The sequence below is a fragment of the Zea mays genome, chromosome 3 (genome assembly GCF_902167145.1).
Source record: "Zea mays cultivar B73 chromosome 3, Zm-B73-REFERENCE-NAM-5.0, whole genome shotgun sequence".
NCBI lineage: Eukaryota > Viridiplantae > Streptophyta > Magnoliopsida > Poales > Poaceae > Zea > Zea mays.
The window spans coordinates 121,404,573-121,429,624 of NC_050098.1; the positions used below are offsets into that span (position 1 = coordinate 121,404,573).

General features: G+C 44.1%; 1 pseudogene; it reads left to right on the top strand.

The window, feature by feature from the left end:
• The first annotated feature begins 24,199 nt into the window (after positions 1–24,199).
• Positions 24,200–24,848, top strand: LOC109945274 (uncharacterized; annotated as a pseudogene).
• The last annotated feature ends 204 nt before the right edge of the window (positions 24,849–25,052 follow it).

The following is a 25,052-nucleotide window of genomic DNA, read 5'->3' on the forward strand; positions in this document are numbered from 1 at the left end:
ACTTGTATTTCTTTGCCTTCTGCTTGATCATTTCCTTGATAACCTGAACACCCTTGTCTTCAATATGTGCCCTGACTATTTGCTCTTGTAATGTGGGCTCCACCGAGATATAATTTAATTCACCTGAAGGAACAACTTCCAGGTTCAGCTTGCACAATTCATCACACAGGGTGGTAACTCTTGCATCCATGCTCATACAATTGCACTGGGCCTTTCTGCTCAAGGCATCTGCCACAACATTGGCTTTGCCCGGATGGTAATGCACCTCCAAATCATAGTCCTTGATTAACTCCAACCATCTCCTCTGCCTCATGTTTAGATCTGCCTGGGTGAAAATGTATTTGAGGCTCTTGTGATCAGTGTAAATATTACAGTGAGCTCCCATCAAGTAGTGTCTCCATATCTTGAGAGCATGAACCACAGCTGCTAACTCCAGATCATGTGTAGGGTAGTTCTGCTCATGGGGTCTGAGTGCCCGGGAGGCATAAGCAATTACTCTGTTATCTTGCATTAGTACACATTCCAATCCAGTGCCGGAAGCATCACAATAAACTTCAAAGGGCTTGGTGTTATCAGGTTGAGCCAGCACTGGGGCTGTTGTCAAATGCTGCCTCAGTGTATGAAAAGCATCTTCGCACTTTTGGCTCCAATTATACTTGACTCCCTTCTTTAATAGTTCAGTCATTGGTTTGGCAATTCTGGAGAAATCCAGAATAAATCGTCAATAATACCCTGCCAATCCCAGAAAACTCCGAATCTGCCTTACTGTAGTCGGGGGGTTTCCAATCCATTACCTCTTGTACCTTCTCAGGATCAACTGATATCCCATCCTAAGAAATTGTGTGACCCAAGAATTTAATTTCCTTCAGCCAGAATTCACATTTAGACAATTTGGCATACAACTGATGGTCACGTAGCCTCTGAAGTACAGTATGCAAATGTTTGGTGTGCTCGGCTTCATTCTTGGAATAGACCAGAATATCATCAATGAAAACGACCACGAATTTGTCCAGCTCTAGCATGAATACTGAGTTCATCAGGTACATAAAATAAGCTGGGGCATTGGTCAGCCCAAAAGACATCACCAAAAACTCATAAAGCCCATATCTAGTTGAGAAGGCCGTCTTGGGAATATCACTAGCACGGATCTTGATCTGATGGTAGCCCGAGCGAAGATCTATCTTGGAGAACACTTTGGCTCCCACCAACTGATCAAACAAAACATCAATGCGGGGTAGTGGGTATTTGTTCTTGATAGTCACCGCATTGAGAGGGCGGTAATCGACACACATTCTCAAACTCTCATCCTTTTTCTTCACAAATAAGGCCGGACATCTCCAAGGGGAAGTACTTGGGCGAATGAATCCCTTGTCCAACAACTCTTGCAATTGCTTTTTCAGTTCTGCCAATTCCGCAGGAGGCATCCTATAGGGTCTCTTAGAAATAGGAGCAGTCCCGGGTTGCAATTCGATTGCGAATTCGATGTCTCGGTCAGGTGGCATTCCTGGCAATTCATCTAGAAAAACATCTGGATAGCCACAGACTACTGGGATCTTTTCCACTGGGGATTCTATCATAACGAAGGCACAAGAACGGGTACATCCCTGGTCGGGCAAATATAGTGTGGTTTCACCACAGGTCGGTGAGTGCACTTCAATGGCCCTAGCTGCAATATCAATCACAGCCTGATGTTTGGTCAACCAATCAGTTCCCAATATGATATCCACACTATCCAAACCCAAAATGAGGAGGTTGGTTTTGATTATCAGACTACCAAACTTTATAGGCACATTCTTGTTGATTTGGTAGGTGGCAACCCTGCCCCCTGGTGTTGAAATTGTAATACCCCCATTGGTGTGGTGAAAAGGCAATTGACACTTGGCACTAAATTTTGCACTGATAAAACTATGCGATGCACCAGAATCAAAAAGAATAATAGCAGGATAATTCAAAACTGTAAAGATACCAGTCATGACGGGTGCTCCCTCTAGAATATCAGCCATGGTGGTGAAGTTCAGCCTGCCCTGCCTCACTTGCACCTTCTGTCTCTTGCCTTGATTCTGATTAACATTCTGCCCCTACCTCTGCTGGTTCCTGGGGCAATTCTTGGCATAATGTCCGGTGTTGCCGCACGTGAAACACCTGTTGTCATTTGTCTGGCGATACTGCTGCTGCTGTTGATTGTTCCTCTGAGCTGGAAATTGGGTACGGTTGGGTGCCTGCTGCTGCTGTTGTGGTCGGATCACCCATCGCCCTTGCTGCTGCTGAGGTCCCCTGCTCTGAGTGTCAGATACAATCCTGAAGCGCTGTGGCTGAGCTGAGGGTCCTGCCACAGGGGTCTTCCTCTTCTTCTCTGCCTGACGAGCTGTGATACAGTCCTCCTGGGAGATGGCCATGTTGACCAACTCATTAGAGCTGTTGGCCCTGACGGTGTTGAGACGGTCACGGAACTTAGTGCTGAGCCCCCTCCTGAACCTGTCTCTCTTCTTCTCGTCCGTGTCTGCATGATATCCAGCATATTGGCACAGGTCATTAAAAGCCTGAGCATACTGCAACACTGTCCTGTTGCCCTGAGTGAGTGCCAAAAACTCGTTGAGCTTTCGGTCCATAATTCCGGCTAGTATATGGTGCCCCCGGAAAGCTGCCTTGAATTCTCTCCATTCCACCTCTCGGTCCTCTGGCTGCATAGCAAGAAAATGGTCCCACCAAGTCCTTGTGGGTCCGCGAAGCTGCTGGGTGGCGAACCTGACTTTAGTGACCTCTGAGCAAACTCCATGGAGTAGCGGGAATTTGGATTCCACTACTCTCAACCATACATCTGCATCAAGTGGGTCCTCTGCCCTGGTGAACAATGGAGACTGGGTACTAAGGAACTCCTGGTAGGTAGCTGCCACGGGGTGACGTTGATGATCTCCACCACCATAGTGCTGAGGTGGTGGCTGGCGCTGAGCTAGCTGCCTCAAGATCTCATTCTGCTGAGCCATTAGCTCCTGCAGAGTGGGAGGCGGTGGCGGCGGTGGAGGAACACGCTCATTTGCCACGACGCGCTCTCCCGGCCATCTGAAAAATCACATATTTGCTTAATACCACATCTTCAAGTTTAAGGTTTAATCGCGGTGAAAGAGTCACAAGGCGAAATTGATAGATTCTTGCATAAATATAAAGGATTTCTTAAGGCATAAACTTTTCTTCCCAATTTAAGACTAACATCATCCATCAACCATGTTTCCAAAAGGGTTTATCACGATTACATCAATGGCCCAACAGACTCAACTCTATCTAGCCTAGTACCCCAAGGGTGTAAAAGCTAAGCTAGCTATGAGGAGTCCTACCATCACCGACTTCTAACTCTACTCCTGATACTCAGTGAGCGAACGAGGCAACACTCGGCTCGGGGGAAGGTGGTCTCCCTGAGCCAGCAGTGTCCAAGCTGGAGGCAGGCTCCTCTCCTCCCTCAATGTCGACGTCCTCATTGGCCTCCATGTCCTGGATCTCCTGGTGATGCATATCCAGGTGCTCATTAGCCTCGGCAAGCTGCTGCTGGGTGTTGATAAGCTGATCCTCGAGAACCTCGATGGTGTTCTCCCTTGTTCCCACTAATTCCTCCAGCTCTTGGATCTCATTTGACAGCTGCTCCACCTGCAAGTCCTTTTCCACCATCTCGGTGGACAAGTCAACCACAAGCTCCTCTCTGTTGTCTAGGGTGATCTTAGTTGCCTCCAATAGTGCCATCAGATGGGACATTGCCTCACCACGCATCACTTGTAGACGGTACAGGGCATTCATGCACCGCACTGTCAAGTGAGCAGTTTGGCCCGGGTAGAGCCTAGATGTCCTTGGCATGCTCCACTCGATCCTTCCACATTGGGTCGTCCTCCTTCTTCGCGGGGAACAAGCCAATGGGATGGGTGGACAGCTCCAAGGGATGGAACCCAGAGAACGTGGTCAACCCGTACAGAGCAATCGCTTCAATCGTGTCCTCAGCCCGGTATCCAAAAGACTCAGAGTCCAGCGAACGCTAGCCTGGCTGCAGGGGATGAGGCTCCAAGGTCATCCTCACCCTACAACGGGGCACTCGGTGCTTCTCGAACTGCTGCACCGCGTACTGAGGAGGTGTCGTGTATCCGGCCCCCTGAAGTACCTCCCACAAAATACGGGGAAAGCCCTCTCGTGCAAGCCCGTCAGTGTGGGACAATGCATTCCCGTCGTCTGAGGATCCGTGGGAAGTCATCTGTGTACGGTTAAGCGTAAGTAAAAGAAAAAGAATTATAAAAAGAAAAAGGAAACACAACTCAGCCTCTCTCTAAATGTAACAATGGTACTGGGGTACTTAGTTGGTCATCATTTTGTATTAAAGTCCTTACTCAATTATCCATTTGTTTAATTTAAGAATGCATGCATGCTCGTCCTGAACGACCTCACATCAATATAAAGGGAATAGGGAAGAACTCCCATCCCTTAAAGTAGCCTGTAGGGCTTAATCACTTAGCCACCTAGCTACCCCTCTATCATCCTAAGGCTTCACGTCCTAGGTCTATCCTGCTCGTCCTACGATCTATCCAACATTGTTTCTATCCAGTTTTACTTCGGAAAAGGATGGTATTTATATTTTATTGATTCCTCTGTGGTGGTACAAGCTCCGATACCAGCTGTGGTGGAACTGCCCGAATTATTCCAACTTAAGTGCCTAAGTCCCGCCTTAGAGGCTAGACCACACTTAAATGGGAATAACCCGTCAATCCCTCGGATCTAGTCCGACAAGGCCACTGACAGGATCAAGTACCACAATCTCACTCGATGGGGAGTCACAGAGCAATTACAATAAAACGTAAAACCATACATTAAGGAGTATTAAGTTATTACATCATCATCAGAGTTTTTGCAAAAGTGATCATCATTGTTCGAAGTGCAGCGGAATAAAACTAACGGTAAATAAACAGAGAGATGGGGAAGCCTGTCCCATCACTCCTCATGCTCCTCCTCACCCGAGGTAGGGTCCCACTCGATAGTCCAACCCGGTGGCAAGATGGACGGCCAAGTCACTCCAACAACCATGTCCTCCAGAGAACCTGAAAAATTATGCCACAAGCAAGGCTCAGTATACTAATACTCAGCTAGACTTACCCGGTGTGAGGAGTCTACTCCTCTACCTCTAGACATGCAGCTGTTTGGCTGTGGGGTTGGGTTGCCAAAAGCACTAGCTAAGTTTCTAAATCAAGTTTTAACTTTGTCAAATTTAAGTGTGACTCTCTTAAGGCTAAAAGTGTACTATCTACTCATACATGGTATCAAACATACTTAGCAATCAACATCTTGTGTCAACTCATCATATTTCCACTTGTTACTCAATGCAGTACAATGGATCAAGCAGTCTCATTAGCTGCGAGAAGCAGACGATTCAAATCGAGTTTTTTATCCTTGCAAGGTAAACCTAAACACACGACGTGGCGAGGCACTCCGTCCCCACACACATCAACCGTCCCCGTCGATTCCCTGGCAACAGATCAGGGCTCACCGCCTTGGCGTACAATGCCTCAGTGACCCCGACTGCCGTCGTGCAGTGACCGCACTTGTACCCACCATAACCGGAATGGGAGACCACGTCTCAGGTCGCGTGAGGGGATATGTCTGCGGGCAGGTTCAATCAGGTACTAGGCTTACCGATTTACCATATTTCTCGGCATATGTTTAGTACATTCAAACGCTTGACACAGGTATCCACACGTTAATCCTTATTCCAATTTCATCTCGTAGACCACGCGTCCCCATGGATCCGTGTCCACAGACCAATCATCCATATGATATGAAAGTGGGTACAACCAATTCCTGACCTCGCGCGGGTGCTAGAAAAATCACTCGACTTCTACCGAGATCCCTAATTATTAAAGCAGCTACTCGACCTAGCATACTAGTATCCATCTCAAAGGAATCCTGAGTTCATGCAACTAGGGTTTCAGGCAACTCCTACACTTAAGTGCACAGTACAAGCCTACAAACATTAAGTGTAGTAAAATAGCATATATAAACGGTTATGCATAAAACCGGGGCTTGCCTTCCAAAGCTGTGGCAGGCAGATCCTCTGGTGCAGGCTCTGGTGCTAGATCCGGGGCTACCTCCTGAGCAGCTCCTTGCTTCGGCACGAGGACGTACTCTCCATCAGCGAGGTTACAGTCTATCGAAATGCAATGAATATGTATGTCATGATTATGCAGGATTTAATAACATTATGCTAAAGGAAGAAAAACTAAGTTAATGAGTAACTTAGGGTTTCTTGGTCATACGTGGCTTTTAGTGGTTTATGCTTATCACTCTTGGTTTAGGTTTTGTTAGGGATAGGCATAGTGGATTGGTATTTCCTTGATATATTTCAGTGGACAATTTACAAAGGGTTTTAGGATGACACTAATTTCCATTATTCATTTTCCCTTTCTTTATTTTCTATTTATGAATTCTAGTGTAGGTTTGAACTACAACAGGGAATTAATTTTTTCCAAAAATTCTGTAAAAATTACAGTGGCTTGCCATTGGTCAATATAGCCTGTTCTAGGAATTTGAGGTTCAAAATAAAAAGGCTATGCTCTAGACAAAAATAACAAAAGTTGTGTAAATGGGCCACTTTGCATTACAACTCTTAACTAGGGGTGGGTTCTGTCCTAAGGGTTATTTTTGTTGGCATCTAATAATAATAACAAGCTTATGTGCCAAAAATCACAGAAAGCTAAGGGATGGTTATTTAGTTGTGATTTTCCAAAGTTTAATGCCAAAAAGGCACTTTCCTCTACCTTGTTATTTGAAAAATGTCAAACAGCAGAATTCATAATTTTCCTATGTTCTTTATAACAAAAGATTAACTATCCCAAGGGTTGGGGTGTTTTCACTTTGGGGTTAATTTTGTAGGGTTTTTCTAAGTTTTCCTTGTTTTCTTAAAATAAAAGGTATCCTATTTATTTTATACTAAACCAGGGTATAATCAATTTTTCTAGTAAACTACACTGAATAAGTATACCAATAAAAATATGGGGGCTCCCTGGTTCTTTATTTAAATTACCTTTCCTATTTTCTTTAACCTTAGGCATAATGTAAAATAAATGGCAAACTCTACCTTAATGGGGTGTACAGAGGGGTTTAGCATTTTTAAATAGGTCAGTAGGTGGTCATAAACTTCTCCAAATTTTCTTAACCTCAGTCAAATAGTGCAACTATTTTTCTTCCTATTATTTAGCTTTTGGCCAAATCAGTATTTAATTCAGAATCCTAAAGTTTTCTGTAGCACATAGGGGTTTTATATTTTTTCTCAGTAGTTTATATTATTTAAGATCTGACAAAATTGGTTTGACTCAATTTGGATGAATAATACAGAAGATATGAATTATTCAAGTGTTGTTTAAATTTTAAATCAGATTTAATTAAAGGTTTCCTGGAAAACCACTTTGCACCGAGGTCCTTGGGTTATTTCTAAACTAACTCTCTCATTTATACCCCCGCGCTACTATTCATCCGAGTCACTGACATTGCTCAAAACCCCTGACTTTCTCTTCGTCTCCCCCGCGGTCCCTCCCTAGGTTTAAACAGTACCCGCGAGAAAGAAAAGGGTGGCGCGGCTTACCGGCGGTGAGAGAGGTCCGGCGAGGGGCGGGGTTGGCTCCGGGAGGTCCTGGCGGTCACAACGGTGTACGACTCGACGGCGGGGGTGGCCGGAATCGCCCAGTCCACGTGCGCAGGCGGGTGCTCTCGTCGGCGGCGGGTGTGCCGGCCAAACCACGGCGACCTAGTTCAGTCCAATGGCACGGTGAGCTTCACGAGGTGATGTAGAGGCTGTGTGCACAAGGAATTGAAGAATGGAGCAGAGGATTACCCGGTCTACGCTCGCCGGCGGTCGGGTGGAGTCCGACGACCGTGGACTAGCCTCTTCGGCGAAGCAAACTTCGATTCCTCGCTCGGGGAGCTTCACCGAGGTGTGCTCAGTCCTCTCCGAGGGCTGGACGGGGTTGGGAAGGGGTCTGCTGGCCGGTCTACGGTGGCAGGGGGTTCGCGCGGCCGCGAATACGCCGTGCACGGGCAAACGCCGGTGGGTTTGGGCTCCGGTGAGGTCGAGCGCGTGCGGAGGGGTACGGTCAAGCTCCCTGGGCGCTTTATAGGCGCGGGCGCGGGCCATGGCGTCGGCTTGGCTTTGGCGCGACGCGGGGCACGCGGGGGCGCGCGCGGGCGTGCTCTGGCGAGCTCAGAGCGCGTCGAACACGTGGCTCTTTGCTTCTGCCCGTGTTCTTCCCTCTGCTGAGCGGCCAAAACGTACAAATCTTGCCCTAGAGCCTGTGAGAGATCTCTTCCCTGCACCTAGAGCTACCTAGTTCATGTGAGTTCCAAGGGTAGATGTGGTCGGGTTAGAGAGATATGGGGGTTGTTGGTGACTTGTTCTCAAATGCTATGAATCAAGAACAAGGCAACATAAAATGTTAAATATCAAAAGCCCTTCATCCTCTTAATCATTATTTCCCTTCGGATATAATGATTAGGAGGGCGAAAGTCATGAAAGACGTACCTTCATAATTATAGTAAAGAATGAAGAATATTCAAACAAAATACAGAAGGTAGTATGATTTCTGTAAACATTATTATTATTAATATACTTCTATTTATATTACTTATGTAGACAAAAATAAATTACAAATGTACCTTCGGCTTGAAGGAGAGAAAATACAAGTGTGGCGCAAAAGTGAATGCCAAGTCAGCGCGAACAGTACGGGGATACTGTTCACCTATTTATAGGCACGGGTCGCAGCCCATGCAAAATTACATTAAAGCCCTTTACGTTTATCAATAACTCTATGATAATTCTTCGAGGTCTAATATGGTTTTTCATCTTTAAGTCGGTTTCCTTTTCCACCATTATCCCGAAGCTCTTCTACACACAGCTTCGGCTCTGCGCCAACCTTCGTGTTCTTTGCGCTTCTTCATACTGTGGCTCTGATCCGAGTCCGAAGATACCTGTTAATGTACTTTACTCCAGAAACATTGTTAAATCATGTTTTTGAGGACCTTCGGAAGCCGAAGGCCCCCCAACAGTAGCCCCTCGCAATATTAATTTGTTAGAATGATAAATTCAGATTGCGAAATGGACGAAGGCTATGAGCCGAAGGTCCGAAAAAACACCTTCCTTTTGCTAGAATAGCAACAGTCATTGGCAAATGGGGCCCTCCAGTCTCCGACATAATGGGTTTATAAATAGGGGCTCGCCACAATTTATTTGGCACGCTCTCCTGCCATCTGTTTTGCCTGCTCAAAAAGCTTTCTGCCCACAAATATTTGGTTTTCTCCTTAGTTTTAAGCTTCGGAAACGAGAGGCAAAAATTCCGAAGAGATGTCTGAGGAGAAGAAGGTTGCTGCCGAAATGAAGCTGAGCCTTTCTGAAGAGATGCATCTGGGTTTTCTTGAGTCAATAGCAAAGACGAATACAGAGAAGATTACAAGGGAGATTTTAGAAGGTTTATCTGAAGATACTAGTGATAGTGACAGTTATGACGCAGATAGTGGGGGTGAAGATTCCGAAGATCGGCCATGGCGACCAAGCCATTCAGTCTTCGGAAAATCAACTATTGGGCAAAGTCACCTTGAAAACATGAGGGGGAGATATTTTCGAGATATGTCTATTGTAAGAGCAGATGCCGGAGAAAAAACTGTGCCGACTCCCGGAGATGATGAAGTCGTTATCTTCCGAAGCTTTTTAAAAGCTGGGCTACGATTCCCTATAAGCAGATTTGTGGTGGAAGTTCTGAAAATATATCAGGTTTACCTTCATCAACTTACCCCTGAAGCAATAATAAGAATGGGAATCTTCGTCTGGGCTGTGAAGAGTCAGGGCCTAGAGCCAAGTGCGAAAAGTTTTTGCAATATTCATGAATTGTTATACGAAACGAAACCCTGGGGTAAAGAGCAATATCATAACAACTTTGGTTGCTACAGCTTCGGCGCTCGCTCTGGATCAAGCTGTCCCGTGCCCACCTTTCGTAATTGATGGCCCGGAGAATGGATGAAAGAATGGTTCTATGTAAAAAATGATTTGAAGGTTCGAGAGGATATTAAGGATGTCATCATGTGCCCCATCTGGCAGCGCTTCGGACTCCGGAAACCGAAGGTAGAAATGGATGAAGCAGCCGAAGAATGCCAACGGGCCTTCGGCGTAGTCTGCTCTTTTATTGGGACAAGGGATTTGATACAAGAACACATTGCCTTCAGAGTATGGCCTCTTGCAGATAATTGGGAAATGCCGAAAGAAACTGTTAAAGAAACTAACGAAGGTGGGCTAGTCAGGCTGAAGTATACATTCAAGTATGGAGACAAATTCGTTGAACCAGATGATGATTGGTTAAAGAGCATTGAGACTGTAAGTGATGAATTGCTTGGGGTATATTCGAAGGCCGAAGATACTGCATTGTCAGCAGCCTTCGGAGGCCGAAGAAAGAAAAGACTGAACCGAGTTTTTGATGCAATTGGGTTCGTGTACCCCGACTACCATTATCCAGTGCGGGGGCAAAAAAGGAAAGGTACGACTTCTGCGAAAGAAACTGCTTCAGCTGCTCCTAGCGAGCCAGCGCCGAAGAGAAAAAGGGTGAAAGTTCTCACACACCGGCCACGTTACATTGAACTAGCCACAGTGCCTGAATTCGGCAGTGAAACGTCTTCGGCCCCCGAAGCTAAGGAATCAACTCCGCTGCCAGGAGCCAAAGAGCTGGCCGAAGTGCCAACAACAAAAGAATTGGAGGAACCAAAGACTCTGTTACCAGAAACCAAAGAGTTGGCCGAAGCGCCATCGACAGAAAAGATGGAAGAAGCAAAAGCATCAACTGAGGGAGCGAAAATATCAGAAATTTTAAGTCCTTCAGAAGAAATTAAAGCAGCAAAAATTAAAAAGGGGCCAACAGTGACCCCAAAAAGAAAAAGAATGGTTAATGTGTTAGATGTTTTGGAAACAATTAAACTTCCAAGCACAATCCCAAAAAAGACTGCTGAAACTTCTGAGGCGCTTGCTGAAGTATCCGTTGCTAAGTCTCCGAAGCAACAGACTGAAGTTGAAACTGGGCCTTCAGAACCAACCAAGGTAATACCTTTGGAAGCAGAAGAAGCAAAAATTGCAAAGGCAACTGAAGAAATGAAAATGTCAGAGCCTACTTTGGTCGAAGAAATTGATACTGCTGTCCCCGAAGCATCTTCCAAATTATACGATTATATCGTGCGTCATGCTTTGGGGAAAAAATTATCGGAAGAAGAAGTTTTTGAAGCTAATCACTATGCCAAAGAATTGAAATATCCAAAGGGGGCACTAGTGTTCAATGGGACAAACGAAGAAGATTTCCTATACTGCCTCCCAGACAATAAAGAATTATCCGTCTGTCGGGAGATGTCTAGAAGTATGGGGTTTCCGAAGCTCGAAGCTGGATTATGTGCTATGACGAAGGAGGATCTTGCGGATAGTCTTGCGTACAATAGCCTGAAGGTGTGGGAATTGGATGTTTACAAATTTTATAATTCGTAACTCATTCTTTTATTCTTATACCAACCCCCCCTTTTTTTTACATATAGGGTTTAATTTTAAGCAACGCATTGAGAGCACAAAAGAATGCCGAAGACGAGAGCTATGAAATTGCATTCAACAACCTACGATCAGAAGTTATTAAACTGAGAAATGAAGCTCTGGAAAAGGATAAAATTCTGCTTACATTGGTGGACAAGGTAAAAAAGGACGAAGCTGCCTCAAAGGCCCAGGCCGAAGCCCAAAGACGTGAAATTAAAGATCTTCAGAAACAGCTAGCTAGAGCTAAAGAAGAGCGTATACTTGAAGAAACAAAACGAGAGCTTAGTGATCAACTGGCCAATCATTTAGAGATGAGTGTTAAAGAGCTTCGTGCATCCCAGAGGAAATGCTATGTTAAATCCATAGAGTGCGTCAAAAAGATAAAATCTAGCTTCGCCAGCGTTGGCGCATTCTCTAGTGAAGAGAATTTTTCAAGAGGCAATCCTGAAGGTCCAATGGAATGGATCAGTCACGAAGCAGAGGCCTTCGAGGAAATCTTGAATAGCCGTGGTGACATCTGCGCTTTTTCGGGTGCTAGGGGGATTGCTGCTGTTTTGGAGAGGAAAGGCTGCGAGCATGTAAAATCCTTAGCGCAGTCCGAAGCTACCTTGTCCTCTGAAGACATTAAAGACCCCTCACCCGAAGCAAGCATGGTCGGTGGGAAATTCTTCACCGATATCTGAGATAACGGCGGCCGAGAATTGGCGCAAGAAATTATTCAAAGGAGTGAAAAAGGCATCCACGATGCTAGAAAAGTAGCGGAAGCTGCCGAGAAAAGTACAGAGCCCGAAGGGCAAATAGGTATTAATTAGTGGTTTTTATCATGCTGTAATTTTTAATTCCAGACTCTGTTCGCGGTTTGTAATAGTAATATAGCCGTATCTTTTCTTCCCTCAGAACCTGCTGAGGCATCTCCGGGCCCCCACCCAAAGGGGGACGATGAATTTAGAAAAATGGCCGAAGCCATTATAGACAAGGTTGTCAACCAACTATTGGATGAAGCTGCAGAGATAGTGCTTAAAGAGGATTGAATGCTATTGTAGAAACATTTGAAACGTAAAATGTGTAATATATTGTAACTTTAAATGTAATATATAATCTATTTATAGTTTAATTCTTTACGATGCATGAAACTTTGCATACATACTATTTTTTGAGCCTTCGGCGAAAAAACACCTTCCCTTCTTTTCATGCTTCGTGAAGAAAATCTTTTCTATATCACAAGGATTTGTTTGCTTCTCTGATGAAGAACATCCAAACTTCGTGAAATATTCTCCGAAGCTATAAAATAGTTTTGTGTTGCCTCTCCAATGAGGCTACTATTCGTCTCGATTCGTCTTGTGCCTTAGCACGATTTTCTCTTTTCCAAAATATGCTCCGAAGATCAACACTATATCCCTTTCTTGTTTCAGATGCACTATGCTGTATGATGCTTATGTTATGCAAAAATGATGTGATGATGTTATGTTATGCAAGATGATATTTGTGCCGCAGATATATATCCCTGTAATAAAGCACACACACTTTATATCAGCGCTGACTTTTCGCTGTAAGCCTCCCTTAGGAGCTTCTTCGCCTTTTACTTTCAGCGGAATCAGCGTTTATTTTTCGCTGTAAGCCTCCCTTAGGAGCTTCTTCGCCTTTTACTTTCAGCGGAATCAGCGTTTATTTTTCGCTGTAAGCCTCCCTTAGGAGCTTCTTCGCCTTTTACTTTCAGCGGAATCAGTGTTTATTTTTCGCTGTAAGCCTCCCTTAGGAGCTTCTTCGCCTTTTACTTTCAGCGGAATCAGCGTTTATTTTTCGCTGTAGGTTTAGAAAACTTACACTGCGCTCCCTTAGGAACGACTTTTTACTGTATCGAACAATTTGTACTGTGTCCGTTAGATCAAATTTTTGGTAATAGAAAGGTCCTTCAAATCAGCATAAATTCGTATGCTTCGGCAACTCAAGCCTATGGAAAAAACATATTTCTATTATGGTAAAAGACGAAAGTATTACAAGGAATTTGAAATTCAATAAAAGACATTTAAATTCTTCATAATTGTTCCTTATTAACAAAAAGGTAATACTGTATGTAAAAAATGCGAAAGAACTGCTGTTGAGGTAGGATATTTGTCAATAAATGTGCTTCGACTCTGGCACAGTGCTGTTGACTGTGCGAGCTTCAGACTCCTCTCTGAAATCCCGCTGAAGATGACTGTGCTGACTCCCTTCTGGCTGCTGCCCTCGCTGGATCGGCGGTGGCGGTGGAGGCTGCTGCCAAGATGCTTGGGGTTGGCTTGCCGAAGCAACAAAAGCTGCAGAGTGGTTGCCTACATATTCTGGAATATAAGGCGAGTGATACGAAGCAGTGTGCATGACCTGCTTCGGCTGACTTTGTTGCGCTGCTGCTTCTGCTATCTCCTTCTGTTTCTGGATGGTAACATGGCACATCCTGGTGGTATGGCCCTTGTCTTCACCACAGAATAGGCAATAAATTTTTCTTGGCTGGTCTCCAAACCTTCCCTCGAAGCCCCTGGCGCCTCTGCCCCTTGGCGCTGGCGGCCGAAAAGAACTTTGCTGCTGGCCCGAAGCTTGTGAAGAGTATTGTGGCCTTTGCTGCTGACTCCCTCGATCATCAGTTTGAGCAGAGTTATGTATTGACCTAACGTGCCTCGGGTGAAATCTTCCTCCGAAACCCCTGGTCATTTCAGAGAACCTGAATGCTTCCTCCCTTCTTTGGCGGAAGTCATTGTCAGCTCGAATGTATTCATCCATCTTCTGGAGCAGTTTCTCCAATGTTTGTGGTGGCTTCCTGGCAAAGTACTGCGCTGAAGGCCCCGGCCGAAGCCCTTTAATCATGGCCTCAATGACAATTTCATTGGGCATTGTTGGTGCTTGTGCCCTCAGACGCAGAAACCTTCGGACGTACGCCTGGAGGTATTCTTCGTGGTCCTGAGTACACTGAAATAAAGCTTGAGCAGTGACTGGCTTCGTCTGAAACCCTTGGAAGCTAGTTATCAGCATATCCTTCAACTTCTGCCAAGAAGTGATTGTCCCTGGCCGAAGGGAAGAGTACCAGGTCTGAGCAACACTCTTGACGGCCATGACAAAGGATTTTGCCATGACTGCAGTATTGCCACCATACGAAGATATGGTTGCCTCGTAGCTCATCAAGAATTGCTTCGGGTCTGTATGACCGTCATACATGGGTAACTGGGGTGGCTTGTAAGACTGGGGCCATGGTGTAGCCTACAATTCTGTTGAGAGGGGAGAAGCATCATCGAAAGCAAAGTTTCCATGATGGAAATCTTCATACCAGTCGTCCTCATTGTGGAAGCCTTCCTGATGGAGCTCTCTGCGTGGAGGCCTTCGGCTCTGATCATCTTGAACAAGATGGCGAACCTCTTCAGAAGCTTCGTCTATCTGTCTCTGAAGATCGGCTAGACGAGCCATCTTCTCCTTCTTGCGCTGCACCTGTTGTTGAAGGATCTCCAGATTTTGGATTTCTTGATTCAAGTCATCCTCCGGAGGTGTTGGACTAACAGCTTTCCTCTTCTGGCTTCGGGCCTCTCTAAGAGAAAGGACGTCCTGATTGGGATCCAGCGGCTGTAAAGTACCAGCCCCTGTCGCTGAAGCTTTTTTCGGCGGCATGACGAAGGTGATGCTTGCCGAAGGTGTTCAAGACTCAGAAAATGGAAGTGAGTTCACCGGAGGTGGGCGCCAATGTTGGTGACTTGTTCTCAAATGCTATGAATCAAGAACAAGGCAACATAAAATGTTAAATATCAAAAGCCCTTCGTCCTCTTAATCATTATTTCCCTTCGGATATAATGATTAGGAGGGCGAAGGTCATGAAAGACGTACCTTCATAATTATAGTAAAGAATGAAAAATATTCAAACAAAATACAGAAGGTAGTATGATTTCTGTAAACATTATTATTATTAATATACTTCTATTTATATTACTTATGTAGACAAAAATAAATTACAAATGTACCTTCGGCTTGAAGGAGAGAAAATACAAGTGTGGCGCAAAAGTGAATGCCAAGTCAGCGTGAACAGTACGGGGATACTGTTCACCTATTTATAGGCACGGGTCGCAGCCCATGCAAAATTACATTAAAGCCCTTTACGTTTATCAATAACTCTATGATAATTCTTCGAGGTCTAATCTGGTTTTTCATCTTTAAGTCGGTTTCCTTTTCCGCCGTTATCCCGAAGCTCTTCTACACACAGCTTCGGCTCTGCGCCAACCTTCGTGTTCTTTGCGCTTCTTCATACTGTGGCTCTGATCCGAGTCCGAAGATACCTGTTAATGTACTTTACTCCAGAAACATTGTTAAATCATGTTTTTGAGGACCTTCGGAAGCCGAAGGCCCCCAACAGGGGTGGGAAGTCGGTTATGTCAGATATGTCCAAACCGAGACAAAAATGGTGCCAAGTCGTGTCAAACATCTTAGGGTAGGTGTCAACTTTTTCCAGGGCATTCTAGGGTTAATTTGGCGCCACTTTGTCAATTGGGTCAAAGTATTTTGAAGTTTGAATGAGGGTGAACATAGGTGATCTTTGGCCAAAGGTTAGTTTTGGACTTAGGCATTTTCTGATTTTTCTTTTGTGCTCAAACCTTTGGTGAACTTTTTTGGGGCTTTTCTGAAATCTTTTTGGGGTTACCTTCTTACTATCATTTGTAGGTTATTAAGTGTACTATAACTTTTATATTTGGCCCAAGCCATGATCATAAGGTTTTCATGACCTTTTGGTCATACTTACATCTAGGGTTCCCATTGTCCAAAGGGGTTTGCTTAAGGTTTTTGGGCAATTCTCCCCTTTTTATGTGCATGACAAGTTAGGGTATGATATCCAAGATGGGTTGCACTTTCTTAGGACCTTGAATTCCAAGTTTGATGCACTTTGCTCAAACTAAACCACATGTGATAGTAGGTTTAAATGGTGTAGCCTTGGGTGGACACCCTAAGTAACACCTGAGGTGTTACAGTAGCTTCTCACTGGTGTATAAATCTTACTCTCTGCACAAAATTATCAAGTGGTAGGGCAGAGGGGGTAATTTGAACTACAACTCTCCTCTAACAGTGGAGTATTCCTTAAATGTTGTTTTTGCTGGCATTTAGGTGTAATAACATGACTTTGTACCAAATTTTAGCCACTAATGCTTATTGGTTATTTTACTGTGATTTTCTAAAGTTCTTGGCAAAAAGGGTGCTTTCTACTACCACTATACTTGAAAAATGTCAAACAACAGATTTCTAATTTTTCCTATCTTGTTCTTTGTGCAAGAGCAATCATTCTAGGATTTGGCAACTTTTTGCTTAAGGAAAAGGGTGGTAAGAATTTTTGGATTAACTGGTCTTTTTATAGGGTAGGGGCCATGGGTGTTACCTTACATTTTTAAGTAGGTTTCATATTTTTCTCTGGTGGTCTACTTCATCAATAGTTGGGTAAATATTTATTTGCCTACTGTTGCACAATTTTTGGCTTCCTTATGATTTAATTAGAACATGGGCCAAAATCAAGTTTTAACTATTCAACCCACTTATTAAAATGAGTTGGGGTGTCTACTATTTTGTAATGGTGTTCTAGCAGTTAGGAGTCCACTGGATTTTCCTTACCATTTTTGAAATGGTCCTTATATTTTTAATTATGGATTTTCTAGATTTCTTAGTGCCTAATAAATATTTATCCTTGTATTAGCTCTGTACTAAGGTTCTTTGTATTTTTCCTACGTTCTTTATCACTTAAGTATACTAGGAAAAATATGTTCATCCTCTCTTTATTGTTTTCTACTGCCTTTTTTATTTCCTAAGTTTTGGACAGATATAGTCTTTAATAGCAAAACTTGAGTTAACCTTGTATACTGGGATGCTCAGTATTTTTAAATAGTGCTTAAGTTGGGTATGTATCTCTACTAATTTTCTTAAGCCTAGTACATAAGCATAACCATTTTTCCTTATATTAATAAGTTTTGGTTAGTTTCCCTATTTAATTCAAAACTCTAAAATTTAATACAAAAACCATAGAGTTCAGTATTTTTGTTCAATAGTGCATATTATTTGGAATCCAGCAAAATTAGTTTGACTAAATTTGGTTAAATATTTCTCAAGGTACGAATTTCCCAAGTTCTCTGGTCATTTAAAAAGAATTTATCAGAAATGGTTAAATGGAAACTAACTTGCATCGGGGTCCCTGGCGAATGTTTTTAAGTTTCCTTACAGACTAGTCCTCGGCTTACTATTCACATGAGCCACTGACAATTCAAAACCCCCTTGAGGTTTTACTAAATCTAACCTAAGGTCCTTCCCCCAATTAAACAGTACCCGTGGCAGAGGAAAGGGCGGAGGGGCTTACCGGTGGCGAGATTGCTCCGGTGAGGTAGCCGAGGGCATAGGGGAGGTTGTGACGGTCACACCGATGTGCGAATCGTCTCCGGGGATGGTCAGAGTAGGTCGGTCCACGTGCGCAGGCGGGGAAGCTCGTCGGCGGCGAGGGCTCCGACCTATCCAGGGTGGTAGAGTTCAATTAAACCAGTCAGTGAGCTTCACTAGGTGCTAGGGAAGGCGTAGGTGCGAGGAATTGAAGAATGGCTTACCGGATAACTCAGTCTACGCGCGGTGGCGGGCGGCCGAAGTCCGGCGAGGGTGATTCTGCTCCTCCGGTGAGGCAATGCCTCGGCTCAAGCTTAGAGAAGCTTCACAACCTCTCAAGAAAGTTGTCCAAGGGCTAGGGCGAGGCTAGGGGTCGTTAGAAAGGATTGGTCACGACGTCCGTGCTCGGGCAGTGCTGGCGGGCGGTGGCACTCGCTTTCAACGGCGAACTCCGGTGATCACTTGCTCGGGCGGGGCTTTGGGTGCGCAATTGCATACGGCTAAGGCCTCTGGGGGCACTTATAGGTGAGGGCATGGTGCAGACGCGCGGGGCGCGCGCTGCCATGGCCAGTCCGCGCTCGGCCGGTCAGGCAAGCGATCGAACACATGGCCTCGCTCGGTCTGGTCATTTTCAAACGCTAATTGGCTCATGATCTTCTTGTAACTCTCCCAAATCCCTGCACACAATTTCTTCTTTGTCGTTTACTCTTTGTTTCTCTTACAACACTTGAGTGGATTTGATCTCGTATTTGCGAGATACGAGGGGCGAAGTTGGGTTTGTCGCTCGGTTGAAATCCGAGATTAAGGTCAAGTCAACATGTGACAAATGGTTTTTGTTGGATTTCAAACTTTACCAGATTATGTTCAACGCAATTTGGCGCCATTTTCATATTTGGGGTTTGTAGATTTGAGTTTTGGAAGACATAGAACACGGCTGAACTTCATAAAGGGGCAAAAATTCAGTTCTGAATTTTCTGAATTTCTTTTTTGAAAGTTTAGCTTGAGGGGTCTTTTTGAGAATTTTGCAAAGCTCCCCTGATCAAACTTTCTTACTACATTTTGTAGTTTATTTAGTGCACTTTAACTTTGTTATTTGGTTCTCCTCATAATTTTGTGTTTTTCAAAACCTTTTTACAAGTTTTCTCCTTTTGCACTTAAATGGCCTACTTAGGGTTATTTAGGGTTTGTGAATTCTTCTCACTTTGAGGTACATGATATGATTAAGGCACAATCCTTAAGATGAAAAAGACTTAATTAAACCTTTGTTCCTAACTTTGATGTCCTTTGCTCAATTTGTTTCACATATGATAATGGTTTTAAGTTAGCACTGAGAAGAATCTTCTGAGAATTAATGGGGTGTTACACTCGGTGCCGCGGGGTTCGATTGGAGGCGGGGTCCTTCTAGGGTTGGTGCACCTGTCTCTTCTGACTGCCTAATGGGCACCAGGGATCAGGGACTCTTTCCTTAGCACACTCACTGGCCGGTGGGTCCTAGGACTGGGGTCTTATCCCGATAATAATGGAAGGGTTTGGGAATTTTTTAAACGATGGAAGTCATGGATTCCATTCATAGCTCATTAGGTATGGAACAATTCAATGAAGATATTACACAAGTTTATTTTAGAATCCATGGATTAAAAGAATAACTATCTTTGAGAGATACATGGATTAAATGATGGATTTAATCTCACCATGGGATTGAGTGTGAGATATGTATTCACCCAATCCAAACTCGGATTGAATCTATGGTGAGATTTCATCCCTTATAACCAAAGAAGGCCTAAGTTGGATTATAGCGGAATGGTAGACGAGTAAAATATCAATTTGTGATCTCAAATAAGTAAAAATAAGTTGTGTGTTTGTTTCCCTCCTAAATTATATAAGCTGGATTATGGTGAAAGGTAAGATAAAACATCACTTTGTGATCACAAATATGCTGAAATAAACTACTCAATATTGTTGTACGCTACTCTCTTCGATCTCTATCGTTATTCATTGCTGACCTTGTTGACTTAATCTGGTTCCTTAAAACTTGAACGTATTTGGGCTCACGTCCGCATTTCACGCGGCCTTGCATGCCTCCGGCATGACACGTGGAGCAGCCGGTCCCACCATCAAGGTCATTCACCGTGATCCTACCAAACAACGGCACTAGCAGGCAGCGCGGCGGCACGCAGACGGAGACCGCTCTTTGTGCCGACTACGTGCGCATGACACGTGTCCATGAGAGAGAGGACGTCTGCCTTGCACAGTTGCACCAGAAGCATAGTATCTGTTGGTCATTGCTCCACATGTTGTAGCGTACCGTCAGTGTTGTTGGTCACAATCATCCTCTGCCTCCTCCGTCCCCCACCGTTCCTCCTCTCCCAATCACGACATTTTGACGTGTGGCTCTTGTTGAGCGCAGGGCATGTTGTACCAGTTTGGCCACCGCTCACCTATCGCTGCAACATGTGAAGGTGGAACAGACACATGGGCAGCCGCAGGCAAGCGGGGAAGTCCATGACTGGCTACTATTGCCATACGCCATGGCAGGCCCTATCGTGTGCAGTTTCTCTCTCTACGTATCATCAACGACACCCTAAAACCACCACGTCCAGCAGGTAGAAGCGGACTGAAAATGACATGCTCTATTGCTCTCCTTTCTTCTAACGGTTATGACTTAGGACCATCCCCTTCTTGGCTGTTGATTGTTTCACAGGCTGGTTGTCCTTTTGTCTATAATGGACAGTAACTTATATTACCTTCTCTCTGAGCTAGACTTGTTAATCATCATCCATTACTGATACACCTATCGTTTGTGTCTGTAATTGTATGAGGTCCTTCCAGAACTTGAACAGGGAGCACAGGGTCCTCAGGCAGAAGATGGAAACATCCTTCCAGGTAATCAAGCACACACGCCTAGCTTCATCCCTACCGTTCGTCACCTTGCTAATCTCGCCTGTGTGCAGCTGTTGTGACAAGTCGGTCCTGCTGTGACTGCAACCAGGCCTAAAGGCATGTAAGGAACGACTGATGGCGTAATGATGGGCCATGAATAAGGAGTTTCCCATTTTCCTATGGCCTATGGGGGAGTTATCTGTAGGTTTTAAGTGTAACACATTTCAGAATCTAGGCATTAAGCTGGTGGTGTCGAGTGCCGACTAGCTAGGGACACTAGCTAGGCCGACATGCAAAATGGAATGAAATGTGTCGTTCTAATTTTATTTGCTAGGAAAAGGGTGATTTCTTTGTACTGAAAATAACCTGGTATTTTTCTCTATTTTTACTGTCTACCATGACTTCGATTATAGTATACTCTGCAATAATAAAATAAGTTTCTCGTAGCTTCTGCTTTGGCCATGTGCTGAAGCAGAACCAAGTTGCAGATAAGCACTATAGGATACAGAACAATAATAAAAAGGGTGTTTCTTTTACCTGCTTTACTGAATTACTGCAACACAGATAGGATGCGGCCTGCTCCGTCGTCCCTAATAATCAGCGGCGGATCGTCCTTGGGTCTTGGACCTCTCCCTCTCATGGCATCTATGCAGGTCACCATGACGTCGGGCGTCCCATCGATTGAAGCTTGCGGTGGACGCCCCTTGCCATCCCTCTGCAGCTACAGCGCGTCGTACTTTGCCCACTGTGTGCCGATGTCGTTCTCTAGGTCGACCCACACGAAGCCCTCCAGCCAACTGGTCCGCGCGGACCCATGAGCACCTGCAGCGAGTTGAGGATGCAGCCTGCTACGTGGACATCATCGCCGAAACCATCGCCACACAAACCATGTTAGTGCCACGGCATGGGCACCGACCCTGTTCTAGGTACCTTCTCCTATACACCCATCCTCTATTCGCTTTTTAGAGAACAGATCTACCATCGTCCTGAGTCCCGCTCTCTTTCTTTCGACATTGTAGCCAAACACTGTCCTTAGGGCTCCCCCACTTTGCCGCTGATGGCGTTTGGCGAGGCCTTCTGACATCCCTCCGTGCGTCCAGGTTTGCCCCAATGCGTATGTATCTTTATTACTGTGTGTCCACTTTGTTTTCTAAAATTGTTTACCTACAACATGTGCTATTTCCAAAAACAAAATACAGGTAGTCATCGTTTGTAGCGAGTATTTTTAACGGCAAATTCAGCTTAACACTCAACTCTGATGAAGAGTACATTTACCCTTGCATCTTGTTCGCTGCATGCAGTGTTGTACCATCTAATTGATTCGGTGCCTTTGTTCCTTCCTACGCAGATAGCTTTTGACGGAGTTCGCAGAAGGCTACTCATCGCTGATTCCTTTTGGGAGGTTAGTTCCTTGTTGTGCTTTTGCACTTCTCCCTCGTGGTTCGTAGACGACTATGGCTGCTTTCTTGCTACACGCACTGCACTCAGATTATGTCAGTAATATACTTTTTTCAGTGGCATAGTATTTTGTTTATGTTATTCTACACGCTGCACATAGGTGTGTGTTGGTGTTGTGCTTCTGTCATGACGGTGCAAAGTATTGTGTTTTCATTGAAATGGTGGAGTCAAAACTGTGAAGTGTATTGAACTTAAATCCCATGTGTGCTTTTTGGGTTTATGTCGTACCTTCACAGAACTATTTTTAGTTAAGTGAACTCCGTTATCCATATGTTGTGTTGTACCATCTAATTGATTCGGTGCCTTTGTTCCTTCCTACGCAGATAGCGTTTGACGGAATCTGCAGAAGGCTACTCGTCGCTGATTCCTTTTAGGAGGTTAGTTCCTTTCCGTGCTTTTACACTTATCCTTCACAATTTTTAGACGGCTATGACTTCTTCCTTGCTACACATACTGCGCTCAGATTATGTCAGTGATATACTTGTTTTCAATGGCATAGTATTTTGTTTATGTTATTCTACACGCTGCACATAGGGTGTGTTGGTGTTGTGCTTCTATCGTTCCGGTGCAGTATTGTGTTTTCGTTGAAATGGTGGAGTCAAAACTGTGAAGTGTATTGAACTCAAATCCCATGTGTGGCTTCTTTTGGGTTTATGTCGTACCTTCACAGACTATTTTTAATTAAGTTAACTCCGTTATCCACATGTTCATCTCATTTCCTTGGCTTCCTACTTGGATGTTTCAGGAACTTCCGTTTTTTGATGCTTATGTGCAGTTAGGTGCTCGGTGGTACCCTCTGATTTAGGTTTGCTACCTGTTGCCCAGCCTGCTTAGAGTTTTGTAGTTTTTTGTACGATCTAAATATTTTATAATTGATATTCGACATACCCGTTCTTGCCATATTAATACAAATGCATTTATGCATATAAGTATTGGTTTGAGCTCATGTATTACGCGTTGCCATAGTGTCTCCTCTTTTTTTAGACTCACAGAGATGGTTCAAGTAGTTAGATAAATCTTGAACTAAGTGTGGTTCAGGTGATTGGATGAACCTCGAACTAAGTTCCGGTAATTAGAACTTAGAAAAAATGCAAGGGAGTGATGGATTTGTAATTTGGGTTGTCTGAATAGAGAAGAGGAACAACATGCTTTTGTAGAGAACTGTGTTGTTCTACACGTTGTGCACAAAGTGTTTAGGTGATGTGCTCTTTCATTTTGGTGCCAGAGTTTTGTGATTCTGTTTAATTGGTGCAGTATAAATTCTGAATCATATTCTTGTGTATTTTCTAGGGTTTGTTACTTAGCGTTTTTACATGTTCTTGCTTCGTGAATTTTATGCGTATGTGGCTAATTGTTTGCCTAAGTTTGCTATATGTTTTAGTATCTATGCGCTACAATTAACCATTGATTCAGTTTCCTTGAGTTTGTTTCAAAGGCGTATGGTACATGCTTTTTTATGTGGGGGCCTCTCTATTACAGTTCACGTGTGCGCTTTTCACGTTCTACAAGTGCTAGGTGTGTGTCACGTGGTACATGTCGCGGTGTGCCCATGGCTGAAGCTCCGTATGCGCATGTTGCCCGTTTGTACGAATCAAGGCGGCACAGGCGCCTTGCAAGCGCACGCGGTATGTCGTCTTAATTGTGTTACATTATTTAGTCGACTTGCCGGCACACACTGACCGTCTTAATTGTGTTACATTATTTTGGTTTTCGCTACTCACCAAAAAATGAATTTCGGTCCGGTTTTAAATAGATTCCGTTTCAAAATATAAAAATACAAAAGTCAAACTTTGGTCCACAAAACGAAATTCGGATCAATGCAAACAAAATTGTGAACCCTGGTTTCAGCTCATGTTAGGCCCAGGCGAGGAATCATTTCTCAGAACCGTTTCCTTTTCCTATGGATTTTAACTAAAATCAATGACTTTGATGTCGTTGTTCAGGGGTGCAGCTCCAGCGGCAGCAGGAATTTCGTAAGTAATGCTTTTATTGGTATGGACAAAAAAGTTAATGTCTGCTCCCCAAATTCCTGAACTTCTTTTCTTACTATATATATTATAGGTTTTTGTGGACTCCAAAGCACACGACTGGGCTATTATTACCAGGTATATGAACAACAGATACATGCACACTTGTGATTAGGTATGTTTGAATTATCTGTTTCTTTTGTTAGCTAATCAATTCAGACTTCAGCTTATTTGAAGCTAAGTCGCCGTAGGTTTTTTGTCCATATTTTTTCTGAATGGTTGCTTTTGCTAGATTGGATGATACCTCAGGTATCAAAAGAGGACTCGAATCTCCATCTACATGGACGTCTCCTTGGTATATCGATATGCGCAAGCACTTTCAGGTAGATTCGTTCCTTCTACTTTGCATCCCATCCTTGGCCAGTGAGTACCACAAGTTTGGTATTCTCTACATGAGTTTGGAATGATCTCATGCATTGCAGGAAATTCTGATTCATGTCATGGTAGGTAAGGCACTTCCCAAAAAAACCTTATCAATTGAGCCAGTCCTTGTGATAGATTTGAGATTGAACTTTTCAAGGTATCTAAATCTATACTTGCTACCTTCTTGACATTGCCAAGCTCATTACTTAACTCTGAAACAAATTATGTTCCCATTTCTGAATACCTTCCCTTCTATTCCACCGAGCTTCTCTAAAGCCTTTGGTCCTTGTGATCGCTCCATCTCTTGGACAACAAAGTGCATGAGGGTTGTCTTCCTGTCAGCTCCACACATATCTGACAGTTTCAGCAGTGCAGCTCCACGCATATCTGAC